Below are 13894 nucleotides of genomic sequence, written 5' to 3' on the forward strand. Positions count from 1 at the left end.
GAACGGAGCTACACTCCCACCCCTGGCCATTTGCTCTTTTCTGAAATTTTCTGTTTCCCTGTGAAAAGTTAGCAGCTTGGATTACAGAGCTGAAGTTCCCACCTGGAATTATAGGAGGAAAACCCTGAGCCCAGCACAGTGGAGTGACGAGGAGGCCAGGCTCAGCCCTTCTTTCCTGGCTGAGTCAGCAAAGGTCGCTGCCCTGCAGCAGCGGCATCTGCAACACAAGGCTAGTGACAGGACATAGTTCACAGGGCTGTGTGAGTATGCTAGGGGCAGGACCTCTTAAATTCACTCCCCAGTACCCCAGTGGTCTCTGATTAGAAGCTACAACTTGAGCTGGGTGCAGTGACATACACCTTTCCTTTGGTCTTTTAAGACAGGGTTTTGCTATGCAGTTCAGGCTGGCCTTAAACTCAGTGCTCATTCTGTCTCAGCCTCTCAAATGCTGGGATTACAGCATGGACCACCATGCCCAGTAATGACATATATCTTTCCTCCTAACCCTCTGGGAAGCTGAGGCAGGAGAATTGCAAATTTGAGCCCAGTTTGGGCAACTTAGGACCTTAGTGAGACCCTGTCTTGAAATAAAAAAATAACATCTGGGAATGTAACTCAATGCAAAGGCACTGGGCTCAATCCCTAGTAAAACAACAAAACAAAACAAAACATCCCAACAACAAAAAGCTTCAGTTTACTGACAGCCTTCTCTGGGCCGACTCTTGTGTAAATGCTTTGAATGGTTCTTTCTTTGGTTTATCAGAACAAGTCTGTGAGAAAGGTGTGTTACTTCTTTTAGAAGAAAAAAACAGGCTTGTCCAAGACACACAGCTAATCCTGAGAGTCAGAGCTGGAACTCGGACTTGGTTAGCTGGAGTCTGCATTCCTCTAATGGCTTCTTTATTTGGCGTGGGTCAGAATCTGGTAGGGTACGCTGGGCGGGGGGTGGTCAGGCATTGGCAGAAATTCAAGGTTTAAATTTATCCTTTCTTCCTACAAGCCCCAGGATAGCCAGGCATCAACACATCGCGGCTGAATAAACCTTTCCTGTGTTTCACCCAGGGACAAGAGAGAAGGGAGGGCGTGTGCCCAAAGTCCCACAGGGGATCAGGCCAGGATAGAGCCGCTAGCTGGGGGAACCTGGTGGACAGCTCTCCCGCCCCTTGATGAGTCCCCACCGCCCCTTCTCTCCCCTTCTCGATGTCCCGAGCGCCTGCTCACTCGGCAATGCTAAATGTGGCGTGACGGGGAAGCGCCGAGCTGGCCGTAACTGGACACCACGAGGGAGCAGGCAGGGGGCCTGAGGTAAGAGGCAGCCCAGCTCCGGTTCCGCATGACCGCCCCAGCCTGGCCCTTGCTCCCTGGACAGCTCCTGGACAGCTCAGGAGTGCCTGCCACACCCCTCCCCAAGGTGGTGCTGCTGGCTTGGCGCCCCCTTCAGAGGCAAGGCTGGGGACCTTTCCCCAGACTTCCAGCTCAGTAACCTGGAGAGGGGACACCGTTAGCGCGGTGAAGGTGGGCTGACCTGACTGAGTTTCAGCCTTGTTACTTTCTGGGCATATGACTTCAAACACACCAAATTTCACTTTCCTCATCTGATAAAAGTGGCCCGTGGACCCCACCCCCCCAGAGTCCCCCAGGGATTAAGTGAGAAATACAAAGTGCTGGCACAGGAAAATGCTCAAGGACACGTGCCATGCCTCTGGCTCCCCGGCCAAATGTGACCTATTGCCCCAGGATCCACAGTTTCCTGATGGTTCTGCTGCTTCAGGTCTGGCAGCCCAGTGGAGACTGGCTAATGCCCCATGCTCCATTTTCCTAGCCCTTCCCGCCCACCCAGCTTCAGGAGGCTCGGACCCCAGCCCTGCTCGTTTGCAGGTGTCAGCCAGGGGAGGCCTCCCTGCGCTCCGGCTCCAGCCTGCCTGCCTGCTGAGGTGTCCAGAAGCGGCCCTGCAGCGGTGGCCTCACCTGTGCTCACCCTGGTGCCTGTCCCCAGCTCAGTTATCTGTAAGCTCCTGCTTGTCAGAAGGCTTCCACTCTCAGCCATGACTTCATACCCTGGCTTGGCCACCTCACCACCTCACCTCCTCCAAGCCCTTGGGGGACAGGATCAGAACCTGGGAAGTTCTGCAGATATCAGAAACCTGACCCTTAATTTGCACTGAGGATACAGAAGCCCCTGAGTGGTGCTGGGTCTAGGATTTTCCCTGGGCAGTCTTTGTGGATTGTGATTCTTGATTTGTACCCCTACCTGATTCTCAAAGCTGAAGCTCTACTCATTCTACAATGAATCCCAGAGAACTGACTCACCTTGGATCACACAGCCCAAGACAGAGCGCACCCTCCAAAAACTACCCCTAGTAAGACATGATGGTGCTGCCTATGATTCCAGCACTTGGGAGGCTGAGGCAGGATGCTCATTGTGAGTTTGAAGACAGCCATGGCTGCATAGTGAGTTCAAGCCCGGTCTGGAATATATAGCAAGACCCTGTCTCAAAAAACACACACGACAAAACAAAGTAAAATGAAACAAAATGACCTCCTCAAAGTCTCAATCCAAAAATCGGCATCTGAGAGGAACATACACTTCTCCGATAAAGAAGCACAAACAGGAAACATATAAGAGAAAATGTCCAACATCACTGGTCACTTGAGAGATGCAAATTAAAATACTGAGATTCCACCTCACCCCAGAAAGAATGGCCAGGATTAAGGAATCAAGCAATAACAAGTGCTGGCGGGGCTGTGGAGAAGAAGGAACCCTTCTCCACTGTTAGTAGAAGTGTAGACTGGTGTAACCACTGTGGAAATCAGTGAGGAGATTCTCAAAAAACTAGATCTAGCGGTTCCATTTGACCCAGCTATTCCCCTTCTTGATATCCTCCCAAAAGAATTAAAAGCATTGTCCCACAGTGATATATGTGTACTCATGTTTATAGCAGTACTATGTACAATACCTAAATCTTGGAACTAACCCAAATGCCCATCAACCAATGAATGGATACAATATGTGGGTTTTTAAAAAATACAATGGAGTACTAGTCAGCCATAAAGAAGGATAAATTTGAGACATTTATAGCTAAATGGATTTACCTTGAGACCATGCTCTTAAGTGAAATAAGTCGGATATGCGTGTGTAAATATTGCATTTTCCTTCTGGTGTGAGAAACTGAGAGTATAAATAAGAACCAAAATGTAAACTAGAAATTGTGAAACAGAAATTGTTCAGAAGGAAAGGGGAACTAGAGAGGTAGATGGGGAAAGGAAGGGAAAAGAAAAAAATGAGAAAAGAAGAATGAAATGAAAACAAAGCTTTGTAAAGGAAGGAAGAGGGCTTGAAGAGAGGAGGGGGAAATGGGAAAAAAAGGATTCAAGTTATACAGGTACAGGTATCAGAAAAAAAAAAAAGCCCTCCTGCCTTAGGTATCGGGCAAAGAGCATCTGATTGGTGTATTTGAGGGGGTTATTGAGCGCAAGGGAAGATCACTGCTTGGATGGAGAGAGCCTGCCTGCTCCAGCCCCTCTCTGGAGCGACCAGTAGAAAGCTCTTGAACCTGGATGGGCTGGAATCAGGGCTGCGTCTGAATCCTAATTGTTGTGGGAATTTGGTTGGACAAGTTGTTGAACTTCCTTCCCTGGCCTCAGTTTCCTAATCTGTAAATTGGGGCTAATAATACTTACCTCTCTGGAGGATTAGACGAAATATTGCTTGTAAATAGCTGAACACATAGTATGTGCTCAATAAATGATAGCTATTATTAATAATTAGCAGTGGCACAGAGTTAATTTAAGGCATGAGCTTTGGTGGGGGGGGGGAGGGAGTGCAGAGGGAACTCCCCTTTCCGGCCCACACTGCTGTTTCCCTGCCCTCTCCCTCCCCTTTGGTGGAGGCTGAATTGCCCTCTGCTGGATTCTCGATTCCCTGCAGTAGAGACAGTGCCCATAGAAACTCCCAGGAAATGCACAGGAAAGAGAGGGGTGGCCCTGTGGCTTTGGGTCCCTTGGAAAGCCTCTCTGCTAACCCCAGGGGCTTCTGCATTCAGCAGGAATCTTTCATTGTCATCAAACCTAGAGCCTCCCTGTTCTGGTTTCAGGGAACACGAAGGGATCTGTGAACAGCTATGCTGGAAACGATCTTCTCCTGCCTTCCAGAGCCTGCCCAGAGCCCTCTGTGGCCTGCAGCCTGGCCTTGCCTGGGCTGTGGGCCGGGGCTGTCAGAGGTGGATGGTGTCCTCAGGTCCCTTACACTGTAGGGACCCTGATAGTCACAGCTGCACATCTTTAGGGCATTCCGCGTTTATTCTGCACTTTGGTGTTGTTCCCTCTGTCCATGAGAGCAGTGGACAGTGGTGTCCACCTCTTCCTAATTTCGTGTCCAGTAAAATCAGGCTAAGTTTTCAAAAAGAGTTGATGGGAAAACATTTACCAGCACGCTGCAGGTAAGGAGGCAAAGCCAACACCTTCACTTTTCAGGGGGAAATTTGAGGCCCCTGAGAGAAAATGACATGTCCAGGTCCACACAGCTGAAGGGGAAAGAAACCTCGACTCCTGACTCTGCCCCAAGACCCCCAAGGCATTCAGCCCAGGGAGGCAATCCTGGCACAACCTGGCTGCAGACCCTCTTCCGGGCATCCTGTCATCCCTGTGTCCTCTGAGTTTCTCCTCCTTCTATGCTCTTGGGCAGGAGGGAGGTAGAGTTGGGACTAGAAATAGGTTCAATCTGCCCTGGAGTCAGGGAAGAAAGGCCCGGCCTCTCGCTTGAGTGGTGCAGACGTAAATTAGCAGGTTTCCCTGGAAATCTGGCGGCCAGATGGACAAAAATCATCCCGCATTCCTGCTCTGTGCCCTTCTCACAAACAACCAGGCCAGCGCTGACTCTAGCCATCGCATTAACACCTCCATCTCTCCCCGCTCCCTCTCCCTGACGCCTCAAAACACAGGCAGAGCTGGGCAGGAGGATGCAGGTCTGTAATCCCGGCACTGTGGGAGGCTGAGGCAAAGACCATGTCTCAAAATGTATAAAAATAACAACAAAGGAGCAAGAGCTATAGCTCAGTGTGAGGGCCTTAGGGTTGAACCCCAATAGTAAACAAAAGATCCAAGAAGAAGGGACCGTTTGGGAGTCACACCAGTGGCCACCCCTCTGTTGGCTGTGTGACCTTGGACAAGTCACTTCTCCTTTCTATACTTCAATTAGCTTATAAGCAAAATGAGATGGAGGGACCAATGCATCCGAAGACGTTGAGGCTGATCTTGGGGGTGGGCATCCCTATTCTGCCTTTGGGGGGCCAGGGGACCAGGCAGAGCTGGATGAGTTACTACACCTCAGGAAGGAACCACACTATCATCCTCTTTTATGGTTTAGGAAACTGAGACTCAGAGAGGTTAACCTGACTTGTCCAAGCCACCCAGCTAGTAAATTTTGTTCCTGAGGATTCAGACCTAGGCTTCAAAGCCAGTCTCCCTAACCACTGCGCCACACAGCCCCACCTTGGAAACACCTCAGTCTCTTGGGAGGATCTGTCCCCATCCCCTGTTGGCAACTAACTGAGTCACAGAAGCCAGACAGGCACAGGGTACCGAGGGCCCTCACGGGGCTCTCCACGCTCAGGGCCCCCTCCCACCCGTCGGCCTCCTAACTGCCCTTTATGAGCCAGGTGGAGCCGGCTCGGTTCTGCCTTAATGGTTTCAGTTGCCGGCTGTGGCAGCATGTTTTACGAGGGGTGGGGCCCGGCCCAGTGCTGGCCTACAGCCCCACCCAGGTGCCACCCCACAGGGCTGCTGGGAGGGGTCCCCTGGAGCATCTTGGTAATTACCTCCTGTGGGGTGGCAGGGAAGGCCCTGGGGGTTGTGCCTGAGGCTTGGGCTCCTGGCTACTCAGGGTCTGGGGGTGCCAAGAAAGAGAGGTTTCTAACTCCTTTCCTCGGGTCAGAGTTGGGAGTTCTGGGGGCAACACTCGGCCCTGCCCACTCTGGATCCTGCCTGGGTTCCAAGAACTGGGTCAGCTGCCCTGGCCTAGAAATCCATGCGCAGGGCTCCGAGGAACACAGAGGGATGGGATGGCAGGGATAGAATTGGCAGGGAGAAAAAGGGATGCCAAGCATCCACATCTCCCAAACGATGTTCTCCTCCAAAGTGGGTCATTCCTGTCCCCCACATCAGGTGTCTCCAAAGCCACCTCAGTCCCCCCTCCGCCCTGCAGGGGAGCATCCTTCCCTTCCGCAGCATCCCTCAGTGCCCCCATCCAGAAGAAGCATTTGAGCCACCTCCTCTGCCCTGTGCCACCAGGGAGTTCTTCCAGATAGTTAACCTTAATTCTTAAACTCTCAGTCCAGTTGCTCTGCCCTTCCTGCTGCTCACTGCAGGACCCTATAGAGCTGTTAAGGACAATGGACTCATCCTTCTTCGGGGATGGGAGGAATCCCAGTTTTGCTGTGGATGCCTGACTTTGAAAGCTTCCTGGTTTCCCACTCTTCTTTGCCCAGCCTATTTCCCTTTCTACCATCTTGGCCACCTCTGGGCAGCTTCCCAGATCTCCGCCCTTCTCCAGCTCCTGCCACCCAGCCTTGGCCCCGAAGGAGCCAAATCCAACCACTCACAGTAGGCTCCTGGCCATGGCCGCCATCCTGGCTTCGGGGAGTCATTCTGCCTGTGGCTCCTCAGAAGTCTCATCGACTATAAATACTTCCACGCGCCTGGACCAGCCCCCTGCCCCTGGGCTGGGGCGGGACTGTTTCCCTAGGCTAGACGGTAAGGTCACGTGTCCCATAAATGCCATAGTACCTGGTCCCTTCCACTCAGCCCTGACCTTTTGGGATGGATGGATGGATGGATGGATGGATGGATGGATGGAGGGATGGGTGGGTGAATGTATAGATGACCAGTTGGATGGACGATGGATAGACAAAACTGGAAGGTGGAGTACATGGGCAGATGGACATACGGATAGATGAACGTTCAGTAGAACAAAGGAACGAATGCTTGTGACCTACTTGTGGGTGCTTATTTGTCAGTGGTAAAGAAGAGATTTCAAGGAAATGAGAGATGCACTCTTTCGAAGCCACTCATGTTTTGCTGAGATACAGCTTCAAATTACCTTTTCCCCTTGCTATGACCAGCAAGTTTGGAAAATCGACTCTGCTGAGCTCTCTCCCCTTGGATACCCCTTCCCAGAGATTGTTCACCTAACCATCCCCAGGCCCCTAACATCTTTACTCTTCTTGGGTGTCAGGAATGGTCTGCCTTTTCCTCCCTCCTGCCCACCTGCCTCTTCTGGAGTCCATACTCTGAGGCTGGGAGCCCACTACCAGATCTCTCTTCCAGATGCAAGACCGGCTTGGCCTCCAAGATTAGCAGGGGGAGGGGCATTCTTAATTTCAAGAACAGGAAACTCTTGGATAGGCAGCTTGGGGAGAACTCCTGCCCCTACCCCACATCGTTCCCAGGGAGTTTGACATTGTGACTGGTCTGATGGTGAGGACAGTCCTGGCAAAGGACTTGAAGACAGAACTGTCTGGGTCTGACTGGGGAGCTAGGAGGTGGAGACTCTTTTAGTGCCTGCCTCATCCTCCCAGGGACATTGTGGAGAAAGCAGTAATCTGAGGCTTTAGACAAGGATTTCCAGAGCAGGAATTTCTCTCCCATCCTTTGTCTGCTGAGTCGCGGAAGGGGCTAAACACTGGGAAACGGAAGTAGGAGTGACTGAAAGGCCAGGAGGCTTTTTCACAGAATAAGGAAGATCATCTTCCTGCTTCCTACAAGTTCCCTCCAGCCATGCTAGCTGGAAAGGATGGATGTGGGCTGAGGGACTGAATAGAGTGGCTGGCCTTGGAGTACCCATCAGCAGAAGCTCCGACTCACTAAGGAAATCAAAGCTCAGTCTAGTGCACCCTTCTGTGGACACAGAGTTTGTTGGCTGTAGAAGTGATGGGAAGCTGAGGATTTGATCAGTGAGACCCACAGGGCTCATGGAGCCTTTTCCCACCTCAGCCTCAGCCTGCCATTGCCCCTGGAGCTCTCGCCTAGCCCAGAGCTCATCCCACACTCTCACAAAGCCCCCCTTGCCCTCACGGAAGTCCTCCTGACCAAGGACCTCAGGAGAGTCCTCTCCTATGAGTTCGTCAGCACAGGGCAGTTACAGAAATAAGCCCAGTTTCCTCCTTTATAGAATGAGACCCTCATCCTTGTCCTCCACACTTTACCCAGGTGTCAGGGGACCCAATGAGAACCAAAAAGTACAAGTGCTCAGAGGAAGGTAGGGAACAGCACCTTGTTTGGTGGCCCTGCCTCCTCCCTGGGTCCCCTGGGGTCCTGGGATTTCAGGAGAGGGGTGACACTGAGTGATTGGGGGCCCTCCCAAGGGTGATCAGGAAGGCTGACATGCTACTGGTGGTCCCCTCCTGGAGTGCCCACCTCAGTAGGCCAATAGATAGCCAGGATCCCATCCTTGGCAAGGCCAGGGGTCACCTCTCATGCTCTGTACATATCATTATCAGAACAGCTCATTAGCATCAATCTGTTATTAGGGATATTAATTCTGCCACCACCACTAATAACACAGATTTAGAACAAGACAAATACACTCTGAAGAACCTCCTGCCAGACGCTGTGCAGCACAAGGCACAGGGAAGTGGTTTTCTGCTGGGACTTCTCAAACCTGGGAGGGAAAGGCACAGTGGAAAGGTCCTCTCAATCAGGGCTCTCTCTGTTTGACAGACCTGGAAACTGAGGCCCCCTCAGGGGAAAGGATTGTCCCTTGTTATCAAGTTGCTTCTTCCAGGCAGTCTTGCCTTTGAGAAGCAGCAGGCTCGGAGGGTGCCTTTCTGAACCCTTCCAAGTCCTTGCCTCCAGCCTCTCTCTTTCTCTCCTGACCTCCCCAGATCCTCCTGGCCTTGGCACCACCATCCCAAAGAGATTTTTCCCCAAACGTCTCCCACCTTGTGAACATTTTGAATGTTCATGGGAAGGCCCAGTGAGCCAGAGTCTAAGGCCACATGGTCTGTGGGGTCCATCGCGGACCCCAGGAACTCCATCCAGGGAGAGATCCACTCACTGTAAATGCTGCTGTGGTCACCTGGGCTCTGTAGGAGGAGGGGACTGCAGAGTCTTCTAATTAAGTTTTCTGATCACAATGGTGTGTGTGTGTGTGTTTGTGTGTGTGTGTGCGCAAGTGCATACATGTGTATGTTGGTGTCCAGAGTGGTTACAGTTTGTCAGTGGTTTCAGGTGGGGTGCCCCTGAATGTGCCTAGAGGGTGCACGAGGACAAGGCTTAAAGTCCAATGACCACAAACTCTCCCATGAGATTAGGGTGGAGGTTGGCATCCAGCTTCCCAGTGGGCTCTTGATTGCACAGGGTGAGGATCTTGAGGCATGCCCAGCTCCTGGAGCTTCCAGAGTCACTGCGAGCGCACAAGTTCCCTTTTCTCTGTGACTCACTGCAGGCTTTAGGTCTAGTTCCCTGAGAGCTCCCGATTCAGCTAATTCTCTCTCGGGCCCCATTAATCTAGGCTGACTAAGCAAGAACCACAGGTGGAGCAGAGACTGGGGGATGCTTGTGACAGTGGCTGTCATTCCTTGCTTCAGCCTCTGTCCGTCCCCTGCCTGGGTCTGGCCATGCCTGATCAGATTAGTCATGTTCGCAGCCCTCTCAGAAGGGGTGCCACCATCTCCTTTTGGGGCCCTCTGAGCATGTTTCCCTCTCTTGTCACACACTCAAAGTAGAGTCTGTCTGGACAGCAAATATCAACTTGGCTTGTTGCATCTGAACCCTTTTTTGGGGGGTGAGGGGTACTGGGATTAAACCTAGGGCCTCATGCATGCTGAGCATGTACTCTATCACCGAACTGCACCCCCAGCTAAAATCATTTTTACTATTTGGCCAGCATCCAGCCTTGAAGGCCCGAATAGGATCAGGAAGCTGAAAGCTTCCTGAGCGATGATCTCACACAATCTGTTGTTCCAGGTTGTTCTGTGTGCTTTGCATCCATACTCAGAGGATTTGGAGGATGTAGCCACACTCCTGGCAGAGGAGCTAAGGAAGGATGCTGGATTCCCAAGGGATCTGTGGCCTAAAGGGAGACCTGGGAAGGTGGGGATGGTGTGGATGAGAAGCTGTGGCTAAGAAGAGGGTGGGGCTGAGGTGAGGTGGGGGGGGGAGGCTGGGGCTGTAGAGATAGAGGTAAGGTTGGGGATGGAGACAAGGAGGAGGAAAGGAAAGGAACTGAGCTGGGATTGAAATGAGCGTAGTGCTCTTGTAACCCCACATAATCAGGGAGCTGGGGCAAGAGGATTGTCTGAGCCCAGGAGTCTGAGACCAACATGGGCCACATAATGAGACCTTGGTTCTAAAGAAAACAAACGAAAAACAAATCAGGCAGTGAAATTACTGGAGATGTAGATCTTAGCACTTAGCTGTGAATGAGGCCCTTGTTTCAGTCCCCAACACACAAAGTGGGCAAGGGACTAAGGTTGGGAAGAGAAAAGCAACGGATGAGGGGATGAGGTGGGAGGGTCAGGAAGGAGGTTGGGGGTGAGGTAAGAGGTGGCACAGAGATGGCAGAAGGGGCATGGGAGGGGATGCATGTACTGGAAAGACCCAACTTATTCAGGCATCATTTGATTGGTGCTTCTGTGATGCACCCTCCCACAGGCCATCGGCCCTTCCTCTACTCTCAGGCACATTGCCAGCCCAACCCCAAGCATCCCAGATCAGTGGCTGTCTCTCCACTCAGGAAACCACCTCCTGGGATCACAGTCCCTGCAAATTCAGTTTAAAATGCTGAAGCGTTTCCCGGAAGTCTCAGTCTCTCCTGCCGAGGAAGCCGAACGGGCCATAGCAAGATAGTGGCAGACTTCTGTCCTCTCCATCCCTCTGCTATGGGGAGGGAGGGGTCCTGAGTAGAGATGGCCCCCAATCTCCCAGTACAATAGAAAATGACAGACGGCAGCAGGTACAAGGTCTCTCCACAAGCCCTGAAGACATTTCAACATGATTTAAGAACACTTGCTGGCTAGGAGCATGGACTTAGTGCAGGCAATGGGGGTTCTGCTAGTCCATGAAGATCAGGCTCAGCTCAAACCAGAGGGCAGTGGGAGTTAGACTCAGGAAGGGCTCCTGGCTGTGAAGGATGGAGAGCCCAAGGGCAATGGCATTAGAGAGCAGATGGGACTTTCCATGGTGGCTAAGAAAGGCTTTCCTAGAGGCAAAGGATGGCATATGACAGAGGCCATTTGCTAATGATGGGCTTTTCAGTTGGGCATAGTGGTGCACACCTGTAATCCCAGCACCAGGGAGGCTGAGGAAAGAGGATCGTCACAAGTTCAAGACCAGTGTGGGTTACAGAGTGAGTGCAAAGCCTGCTTGAATTGCATAGCGAAAACTTGTCTTAAAAAGACAAAAACACAAAACAAACAAAACAAAACAAATGGGCCTTTCCCTTTGTCTTTGAGTTTCCCCAACTTTTTTTTTTTTTCTCATGATGAAAGATGAAAGCTTGGTTGGAGGAAATAAAGGGTCAGTGTGTGGATGAGACAAAGATGGAGTGCAAGAATGAGGTTGCAGGTCCCCAATCTTTCTCTTGCTTTGCCAGGACCCACTGATCTAGAGCATTCTAGGGCTCCCTGAGCCCCTGGGAAATACAGTCCTCTGAGAACTCCCTGGCATTCCCGGGAGAACAGGTTCCTGGCTCTGGAGGTGAGCGAGGCGCCGGGCCTGGGGGTGCAGCGTGCCTCAGCAGGCCCTGGAGCTGGGAGCTGAGCTCGGCAGAGGCTGCACGGGCGGGGCTGGGCAGGGATCTGGGAGGACATGTGCCTCTCCCAGTGTCACCTTCGCCCCTGAGGATCCCAACCTGTGGCAGGACCTGGCCCAGGACCCAGTCCAGCTCTGTTCCTACCTGGCCCACCATAGGCTGTACACAGGCAGGCGAGCAAAAGAAAGGGCCTGGGGAAGGAGGCGTGGCCCACCCTCCATCAGTCAGGGATGCCCCTCAAGTCTTTTCTTCCTGTCCTGCTCTGCAGGTCTGGGAATGACCAAGATGGTAGAAGGATTTGAGTTTGCCCATTGGGGATGGGGACAGTGTGCAGTGCACCCTCCCATCCAGCTGTCTGATCAGCCCAGAGGCACTGGGGTTCATCAGTAGGGAAAAGTGAAGGATGGGGGCAGGTAGATCAGGACCCAATGGCACTGGAGACTTCAGAGAGACCCCAGAGACTACCAGGGAGCTGACCAGACTTCCTTCTGTGGGGCATAGGGAGACTAGGATGAGCAGCCCTGTCTGGTGTGGGAAATGAATGGCCCAGACATGGGGGGTGGTGGGTGGGAGTGGGGGGTAAGGGGTGGGGATGGTGGGGAGGTGGGTTGATTGGGGTGAGTTCTCAAGAGGAGGACCCCTGTCCTCCAGGTCCTTTCCCACTGACCAGCTGTGCTTTGCCACTACATACATCCAAGTCTATTCCCCCCCCCACACACACCTGTAGGTGCAGAGACAGAGGCAAACACGCCCACTTAATAGTCTATTCTTAATCCAGCAAGATTCTTGGGACATTTAGGGAGGGCCTGGGGGGACTCCGAGGGGAATGCCAGAACCTAACCTGGTCAGGTAGGGACAGGGAGAGCTGCAGGAGCTGGAGGGGGCTTCTTGCTGCTCAAGCTGTTGCCCTTAGAGTTTTTACTTCCCAGACCACCATCCCCCACCCGGTTCTAGGCATCAGAGGTCTAAGAGCTCACTGATCATCCCAGGTCTGCTGCTTGCCAGGCTTCTTTACCTCCGAGGTCATAAGGACAAGAAATGTCTCCTTGGGGGGACTTGGAGGGACTCTGTAAAGTTCAGCATCAGCTCCTGGCCACAGCACCTGTCTTGCCACCTGTCTGCCTCTCCACCAGATGCACTGTCTCTGTTCTGCAACCCAGACTCCCCCAAGGGTTCCAGGCACCTAGAGCCCAGCCCGGGCTGCCCAGAGAGTTTGAGAGGTTCCTTGATCTATGCATGCTGGGCTCTCCTCTTTCACCGTTTCTGGAATAGCCACACAGCTAGGAAGCTGCCTGCTCATTTCTCTGTTTTCCAGTTTTGGCGCTTCTTGAGTTGTCCTGCTATCCCAGCACAAGGTGGACGAGTACACTTACGAGCACACAGGGATAGCACAAGCCTCCAAGCCAGCCTAGAACGAAGATCCACGCTGCAGCAAGCAGGCTTGGAGTTGGACAACCTGGACAGCAACGAGAGGAGGAGCAAGGAGGAGGGTCCCCCTCCGCTCCAGCACTCACCCTGATCCCGAGTCTCCCTTGAGCTGCAGCGAGAAGCTGGGGAGCATCCAGATGCTCCTGTTTCTGCTGAGGCCCATTAAAAAGGCAAGCCCCCTCCCCACGCCCTGGCCCGGCCCTGCTGGCCTCCACGGCTGACTTGGGCCGGGTCTCCTCTTACCTGCTCAGTGAAGCAGGTCGGCGTGGGGGCCCAGGTCTAGGGAGCCAGGAGCTCCGTCCGTCTGTCAGTCCGTCAGCTGGGCCTTCCTGGGTCTGTGCTGACATCAGGTGAGGGGAGGCAGCTGCTGAGTGAGCCAATAATTATGATATCAGCTTCCCCTTGCCCTGAGGGGCTGCTGCCAAAACGGGGAGAAGAGAAAGGTGACTAAGAAGCTAGTTTGCTCCTTGGCTCTTGTTTGACAGGTACCGGCTCTTGTGCCCGCCCCAGCCGCGCCCTGGCCCCCCCCACCCCTCCCTTCTCCCAAACTAGCCTGGACCCCCTCCTCTTGCCAGCAGGCACAGCCTGTGGCTTGCGGAGAAGGGGGTGTCCCTTGGTCCCTACCTGCACCCAAAAGGGGGGATGTCAGCCCCCCCATGGGTGGGGCACAGGCCTGTTGGGGCATGCACGAGTGTGTCAGGAGAGCCGGGCTGCCAC

At 53.0% G+C, this 13894-nt stretch overlaps 1 protein-coding gene across 3 annotated transcripts in view; it reads right to left on the reverse strand.

The window, feature by feature from the left end:
* Window positions 1-13629, reverse strand: part of Foxn1 (forkhead box N1) — a 28338-nt gene extending 14709 nt beyond the window's left edge. For 2 of the 3 annotated variants that reach the window (XM_063251183.1, XM_023565055.2), the window contains exon 1: window positions 13421-13629. The gene's annotated coding sequence lies outside the window, so the exon portion shown is untranslated. Of the gene's footprint in view, window positions 1-6599; window positions 6640-13420 lie in introns of those variants that run through there. The other variant, XM_063251182.1, reaches the window with a different exon arrangement.
* Window positions 13630-13894: the final 265 nt, after the last annotated feature.

The sequence above is a fragment of the Cavia porcellus genome, unplaced genomic scaffold, assembly GCF_034190915.1.
Source record: "Cavia porcellus strain 051 isolate PalLab524CR breed Dunkin Hartley unplaced genomic scaffold, mCavPor4.1 scaffold_6, whole genome shotgun sequence".
Lineage (NCBI taxonomy): Eukaryota > Metazoa > Chordata > Mammalia > Rodentia > Caviidae > Cavia > Cavia porcellus.